The 8,705-nt window shown below is 40.3% G+C and overlaps 1 non-coding gene across 1 annotated transcript; it reads left to right on the top strand.

Annotated features, from left to right (window-relative positions):
- The first annotated feature begins 522 nt into the window (after positions 1-522).
- LOC119326950 lies at positions 523-629 on the top strand. The gene has a single exon (XR_005158292.1). It is a non-coding gene; the product is annotated as a small nucleolar RNA R71 (small nucleolar RNA).
- Positions 630-8,705: the final 8,076 nt, after the last annotated feature.

The following is an 8,705-nucleotide window of genomic DNA, read 5'->3' on the forward strand; positions in this document are numbered from 1 at the left end:
TCGTCAAAGTTGACTTCCACCAAAGCGATAACCATCATCTCATTGAAAGACGGGACACATTTGCCTCTATCATTCCTCCAAGAAGGATTGTAGTTGTTTGAGAATGGACCTTGACTTTGGGCATAACTTACTTCTCAAACTGATGATCCGATTGCTGAGTAGAAGGTACATTCTGTTGAAGGATGACCTACTTGGCCACATACATCACACATTTGAGGCACACTTACTGAAGCTACAGATGCACTGATGCAATTTGACATGATATTGTCCATCTTCTTGTTCAATATGTCAATCTGAGCTGCCATGATATCATTTGCAGACACATTGTACACACCAGGATGTGGTGGTGCTATTGCTCTTTCACTCGACCATTGGAAATGATGAGACGCCATACTTTCAATCAATGCAAATGCTTCATCAAGAGTTTTGTTCATGATTCCTCCTCAAGTAGAAGAATCGACAAAAGCTCTAGTCTGAGTAATCGGTCCTCTGTAAAAGGTTTGTAACACGAACCATCTTTCTAAACCATGATGAGGACACATTCTGATTAAAGAGTTGAATCTTGGCCATGCATCATACAAACTTTCTCCATCCTATTGAGTGAACCTTGTTAACTTGTCCATGTATTCAGCAGCTTTTGTTGGTGGAAAGTATCTCTCAAGAATGTCTGCAATAAAGTCTCCCAAGTATTCTTTAGATGTTCAGGCAATGAGTGAAGCCATACTCTTGCTCCATCTCTCAAGGAAAATGGAAATAGTGACAATCTAATAGCACTCGGTGAAACTCCATTTTGCTTGAGGGTGTTACAATACTCCAAGAAAGTCCTTATATGCTCATGTGGGTCTTCTAAAGTTGTTCCACAAAATCTGGACTGTTGTACCATGTTAATCAGAGCTGGCTTCAGTTCAAAATTGTTTGCCTGAATAATTGGTTGCACCATTTCTCCTGATATCACATGATCTCTTGGGACCCACAAGTCCCTAAGCAAAGGCACTAGATCAGGCATCTTTTCTTCTTCTTGATCTTGCAAAATTTCAGCAACTTGAAATGGTGTTTGATTCTCTCTTCTTCTTCTCAATAAAGTCCTTTCAATTTATGGATCAAATGGCTCTGGTGAACTTTCTTCAGATTGTAACATAAGATAATTTCGTGTAAAGTTCCTGAAATTGACACATGCTAGTTTTTCTCAAAACTGCGGCCAATGTTAGAAAATGGTTATTTGCCAGCAATACTACGGAATCGACCTAAAATAAATCATGATCTGCTTCTACTAATGTGCTAATGAAATTTAGATCCCGGCAACGACGCCAAAATGATTGAAGGTAGATATAGTGATTTAGGATGTCGGTTCTCCACAGGGATCTAGAACTTCGAAGCACACATTCGAAACATTCAGGAAAACAGAATATTTGATTTTAATAGAGCTACAGACAACTTATCAGACTAATTGAACTGTCGTGATAACAAGTAGTCACTGGATCCAAGCAAAAACTACATAATAGACAGCAAAGGTAAAGGGTTCAGAGATAGCACATGGAAGATGGTTTAGCCATCATGCACACCTCATGCAACCAATTAAATTGCTAGTAGCTCACAAGAAAATAACTACTAACTCAATATCCAGCAAAGGGTCACAACAATTCAGCAAGGATACATGGGGGTTCAGCAAAGATACACAGATAACAAAGTAAATTTCAGACCCAACAGTGCATATATTCAGAGAACAGAAACACGAGAAGGCAGAGGTTCATAGCCTATGGGTCGTGATGATCTTCAATTCGAGGTCGTAGATGTTGCAATCGAAGAAGAGCAGCAGGGACGAAGATAGACAGCGAAGGACCCGGCCTTGGGGAAGAACCGTGGTGGCCTTGGCGGAAGGTCAGCCAACCACCTGGAGCAGAGCACCACCAGGAGCTCGACGCCCCATTGTTGATGTCGAGGAGATGTTGCAGCGATGGTCGTCGGAGTTGGAGAAGATCAGCAGCGGGCGTTGGAGAGGGAGATCGCAACAGCAGGCGTTCGAGAGGAGTAGGATCTCCGTTTCTTGAGGATGGTGACGAGGAAGTGCAGCAGGTCGGCGTTGTTGAAGATGAGCATGCCATCAGGGAGGAGATGCCTCGTGGTGGACTACCGGCAAGACCGACGCTCCGATGTTCGGTCGAGGATCTGGGCGACCCCCTTCTCTTTTCTCGTGGAATCGATCTGGTTCTCCTCCTCACTATCCTTCCTCCGATCCCCTTCTCCACCTACTCCTCCCCATCTGGTTTGGTAGGTGAGTAGCAAGGACGAGAGAAAGCAGTCGGCCACTTGGATTCTCTTTTTCTTCGGAGTTAATTATGCCTGTAGTACAAAAACTTGCAGCAAACTAACAAAATCATACAAAAACTAAAAAACCCCAGAAAAATAGTACAATAACTTATCTAACAGCACACTTTGATACAACTTCCGTTTAAATTAACGCTGCACAGTCTGTCGCTGTTAACAGCGTGCACGCCGGCTGACGCTCTCCCTCTGCTCTGTGTGGGTCCTACTTGTCAGTTGGACAGTGCAAAAAAGGAATCGAAAAAACTGCGCTCTCCGTGATCCGAAACTGAGACGCAAAGCATACATGATTAGGTCCTTTACCACTACACGATTCAATTGTTTGTGTCCTCGTGCAGCCAGTTAGCTTTTTGTACCAAAGGTTTAGACACGTCCCCGCTCAGCGATGGCGACCACAACGCTTTGCTGACTTATCGACTTCTGTTTATGTGTGTGTCTTTTTGTTTCTGTTTTCATTTTCTTTTTATCTATTTTCAGATCTTCGGTTTGCATTGGTTTTTTTTCTCTTTTTTATTTTTGCATATTTCCTTTTTATATAGGTTTTGCACTATACAGTGAACTTTTTATCAATATACACACTGAACTTTTAGCATACAATAAATATTTTTAAATACACACAAAACATTACTTTATAGTATACGGTGAACAATTTTGCTACATACATTGAAGATTACACAAACATTTTTTTAATACACAATAAACATTTCTTTAATATACAGTGATTTTTTTAAAATGAAAGAGGTTTCCCCCTGCCCCAACTATAATCCCTTGGCTGCTAGGGTAAACTCTCCTCTCCAGACTTCACCGTCGAGCCCGTGGATTCGCCTCCCCTCTACCTGTCGCTCCAGCGGCTGGTGTAGGGGAGGGGAATCCCGGTGCCTCCACTCCGTTAGTAGTTTAGGTTAGGATTTTTTTAGTCCTCGCAGGTGCAGCACACCCCTGGAGGAAGCACTCGCGATGGAATGTTGGCGACCACATCCACCCGAGGGGGCGCAATGTTGAGGGGCGTTGGATTCGCCGTCTGGAAGGTTACCCACTGCGCCACCTGCTGCGGATCTAGAGATTCCGCCTCCTGGATCACCCAAAAGAGGAGCTCCACGTCACTACAGCCGTCCTCGCCGGTGAACTTCATGAATTCCTCAAAGTTTGCATGTTGGATGATGTTGGTGAAGAGCTCTGACCACTCCTTCTGATCTAGAAACCGCTCCAGCACCACCCTCCGCGTCTCCTTGCGCACTTCTGGCGAGCTCGCATCGATTGGTGGAGGCGGCGACGCCACAGGTAGCGACACCGGCTCCGCCACTCTTGTCGTCGGGTGTAGCCAGCAGATTCTGACTTTGCAACGACGAGCGTCCACCATGAGGCTCGATGGATGAATTGGAAGGGTTTGGGGAAGGCGCGGTAATGCATGTGGGTGGGAAGGCAGGAGGGCGGAAATGGATGAATCGCCTCGTCGTCACAGGTCCCGAGGAGGAGGAGCGCGAGGCGTTTTCCATCGTCCCTCGCTTATGATATACAGTGATTTTTTTAATATATATACCGAACCTTTTTTATAGAACACATGCTAATTTTTTTCCTAAAATATTTTTTTTTATTTTAGTAGGTTTTTAAAAATCCAGTTTTTGAAAAAAACAATAGCCAGATTTGAAGTGAAAACAGACTAAAAACTGTATAAATTTTCCAATCAAACTGCATCGCAGATAGATGTTCTTAGCAGATATATTCAAGTATTTAAACATGCAAGTTGAAGCATATGACAACCGACATGTGAGGCTAAACTATTAAAACTAGTTTCGTGAGAACGTCGAAAGGCTACAAGGTTTTGTCAGAAACGGACGCTCTGTCACATATACAAATAAGGGTTAAATATATGCAGCATGATGTCAAAATGTAAATTAAACCAATAAGCAGCAGTCTATAGTTTACTGGCAGAGCGTTAATGTGTTTATGAAAAACCTCTTTGCATCGCTTAACTAGTTCGTCGAACAGCTAGCACATGTCTCTAGGTAAGACTATACTCCCTCCGTTCCTAAATGTAAGTCTTTTAAGAGATTCTACTATAGACTACATACGAAGCAAAATGAGTGAACATATACTCTAAAAGACGTCTATATACATCCAAATATAGTTCTACAGTAGAATCTCTAAAATGACTTATATTTAGGAACGGAGGCAGTAGAACATTGATGCCTGAACCTCGGTGTGAAGACTGGTCTTGTGCAGTGGCAGCACGCGCAGGCTGGTAAGCGTAGGTCTATGGCTCGAATCACGGCACCCCTGTTTTTTGATTCTTTTATTTTCACTGTTCAACTGACAAGTGGGACCTACACGGGGCAGAGGAAGAGTGTGAGGCGACATGCACGCAGTTAACGGCGGCAAGACTGTGCAACGTTAGTTTTAACGGAAATTGTATCAAAAAGTGCTGTTAGATAAGTTAGTGTACCATTTTTCTGGGTTTTTTTTAGTTTTTGTATGATTCTGTTAACTCGCTACAAGTTTTTGTACTACAGGTGTAATTAACTCTTTTCTTCGACCCCCACTCCTCTGCTTTGTGTCATCGGGGTCGCGCGTGGGATCAGACAGGCCGTCTGGTTGATCGCGCCTATGGATCCAGCTCTTCTCACGCACGCAAGCAGACACCTCCTCCCCACCTCTTCTAGCACTTTTCATTTCGCCCCCTCAAGAGCTGAATTCTTATCCAAGTCGATCCCTGGTTAAGTGTGGAAACCACTTTCGAAGAAGTTTGGGTGCCTAAACGCACCAGTTCTGCAAAATATGAAGAAGTATTGTAAAAAAATATCATAATAGGAATATTTCTACAGGAATGAGTACTTTATAAGTAATTACTGTTCATATGTTTAATTTGTGATGCAAAAAGGCTTAAAATACTATGTGCATAAATGTGCTATCACCGGGTCATACATCCGGCCGGGTCATACTGCGGGGTATATCGCTAATAGGGACCCTGTTCCGGCACCCTGCCGGAGGGGGGAACCATCACCAGTGGCCATCTTCATCATCCCGGCGGTCTCCATGATGAGGAGGGAGTAGTTCACCCTTGGGGCTGAGGTTATGTACCAGTAGCTATGTGTTTGATCTCTCTCTCTCTCTCTCTCTCTCTCTCTCTCTCTCTCTCTCTCTCGTGTTCTTGATTTGGCACGATCTTGATATACCGCGAGCTTTGCTACTATAGTTGGATCTTATGATATTTCTCCCCCTCTACCTTCTTGTAATGGATTCAGTTTTCCCTTTGAAGTTATCTTATCGGATTGAGTCTTAAAGGATTTGAGAACACTTGATGTATGTCTTGCATGTGCTTATCTGTGGTGACAATGGGATATTCACGTGATCCACTTGATGTATGTTTTGGCGATCAACTTGCGGGTTCTGTGACCTTGTGAACTTATGCATAGGGGTTGGCACACGTTTTCATCTTGACTTTCCGGTAGAAACTTTGGGGCACTCTTTGAAGTTCTTTGTGTTGGTTTGAATAGATCAATCTGAGATTGTGTGATGCATATTGTATAATCAAACTCGCGGATACTTGTGGTGACATTGGAGTATCTAGGTGACATTAGGGTTTTGGTTGATGTGTCTTAAGTTTTTATTTTAGTATGAACTCTAGGGTTGTTTGTGACACTTATAGGAATAGCCCAATAGATCGATCAGAAAGAATAACTTTGAGGTGGTTTCATACCCTACAATAATCTCTTCGTTTATTCTCCGCTATTAGTGACTTTGGAGTGACTCTTTGTTGCAAGTTGAGGGGTTGTTATATGATCTAATTATGTTATCATTGTTGAGAACACTTGCACTAGTGAAAGTATGAACCCTAGGCGTTGTTTCTAAACATTGCAATACAATTTTCGCACACTTTTGTTACTTGCTACCTTGCTGTTTTTATATTTTCAGATTAAAAAACCTATATCTACCATCCATATTACACTTGTATCACCATCTCTTCGCTGAACTAGTGCACCTATACAATTTAACATTGTATTGGGTGTGTTGGGGACACAAGAGACTCTTTGTTATTTGGTTGCAGGGTTGTTTGAGAGAGACCATATTCATCCTATGCCTCACATGGATTGATAAACCTTAGGTCATCCACTTGAGGGAAATTTGCTACTATCCTACAAAACTCTGTGCTTGGAGGCCCAACACGAGTTTACAAGAAGAAGATTGCATAGTAGACATCAAACTCTTTTCTGGCACCGTTGCTGGGGAGGTTAGTGCTTGAAGGTATATCTTTAGATCTTGTTATCAAATCTTTTAGTTTCTTGTTTTATCACTAGTTTAGTTTATAAAATAAAACTACAAAAAAATGGAACTGAGGTTGCCTCATATGCTTCATCTTTTTAATATCTTCCGTGAAAATGATGCAAAGGAAAATTGTGCTCAAATGTTGGAAGAAGAAATCTATAAAATGTTTGGCATAAAATCTTTGTATGGTGAGCATAATTTCAATGTTGTTAGTATGAATTCTTTGAATATCCATGATGCTAATGATATGCAAAGCTACAAGCTTAGGGATGCTATGTTTGATGAATATGATATTTTTAGTCCCCCAAGTTTTGATGAGAATATTTATTATGATGAAAGCGTGCCTCCTATTTATGATGATTATATTGATAAAGGTGGGTTTGGAAGAGTGTTAACTTTAGGAGGTAATGATCCCACTATTTTGGAGGGTGTTGAATCTTATTATAATGATAAAAGTGGATTTGGAGAGGTCATGACTTTATTTAGTGATGAATACACTATTTCAGAAGAGGTTCCAGTTGATTATGAGGACAAAGTTGCTATCTATGATGATTATTGTGATGACATGTATGCTATAAATAATAATGATAACCATGAAACTTGTCATCCTGATTTTAATTTTCAATTGGACTATGCCTCACATGATAGTTATTTTGTTGAGTTTGCTCCCACTACTATTAATGAGAAGAAATTTGCTTATGTGGAGAGTAATAAAATTTCTATGCTTCTAGATCATGAAAAGAATGATTTATGTGATGGTTATATTGTTGAATTCATTCATGATGCTACTGAAAATTATTATGAGGGAGGAATATATGCTTGTAGGAGTTGCAATAATATCAAGTGTCCTCTCTATGTGTTGAAAGTTTTGAAGTTATGCTTGTTTTGTCTTCCTATGCTAGTTGATTCTTGTTCCGATAAGTTGTTTGGTCAAAAAATACCTATCCATAGTAAGTGGGTTAGACTTAAATGTGCTAGTCATATTCTTCATGATGCTCTCTTTGTGTTTTAATTCTTATCTTTTATGTGAGCATCATTGAAATCATCATGCCTAGCTGAAAAGGCATTAAACAAAAGCGGTTGTTGGGAGACAATCCAACATTTACCCCTACTGTTTTTGTGTGTCCACATGATTATGCTACTGTATTAATCATGTTTTATAGCTTTTGTTTCAATAAGTGCCAAGTAAAGCCTTTGGGATAGTGTGGATAATAGTTGACTTGATTCTGTGCAAAAACAGAAACTTTTGCACTCAGTCTAGGAAATTTGAAAATTCACTGGAACGTGCTTTTGATCTTAAATTATTACACAAGATTAATATACAAATTGCCTATGTTGTCCTAATTTTTTGGAATTTTTGGAGTTACAGAGGTATGGAAAGTTTCCAGATTACTACAGATTGTTCTGTTTTAAACAGATTATGTTTTCTATGTGTTGTTTGCTTACTATGATTAATCTATGAGTAGTATCGGAGGGTATGAACCATGGAGAAGTTGGAATGCAATAGATATTACACCAATATGAATTTAGAATGACTTCACAATAGTTCTTAAGTGGTGATTTATTTTCTTATACTAATAGAGCTTACAAGTTTTCTGTTGAGTTTTGTGTTGTGAAGTTTTCAAGTTTTGGGTAAAGATTCGATGGACTATGGAATAAGGAGTGGCAAGAGCCTAAGCTTGGGGATGCCCAAGGCACCCCAAGGTAATATTCAAGGACAGCCAAGACCCTAAGCTTGGGGATGCCTTGGATGGCATCCCCTCTTTCGTCTTCGTTCATCGGTAACTTTACTTGGAGCTATATTTTTATTCACCGCATGATATGTGTTTTGCTTGGAGCGTCATTTTATTTTATTTTGTTTTGCTTGCTGTTTGAATAATATCCCAAGATATGAAATTCTTAAATGTTAGAGAGTCTTCACATAGTTACACAATTATTCGACTACTCATTGATCTTCACTTATATCTTTCAGAGTACTTTGTCCTTTGCTCTAGTGTTTCACTTATATCTTTTTAGAGCATGGCGGTGGTTTTATTTTGAATAAATTGATGAACTCTCATGCTTCACTTATATTATTTTGAGAGTCTTAAACAACATGGTAATTTTCTTTGGTTATGAAT

Source organism: Triticum dicoccoides, chromosome 6B (genome assembly GCF_002162155.2).
Source record: "Triticum dicoccoides isolate Atlit2015 ecotype Zavitan chromosome 6B, WEW_v2.0, whole genome shotgun sequence".
In the NCBI taxonomy this organism is placed as follows: domain Eukaryota; kingdom Viridiplantae; phylum Streptophyta; class Magnoliopsida; order Poales; family Poaceae; genus Triticum; species Triticum dicoccoides.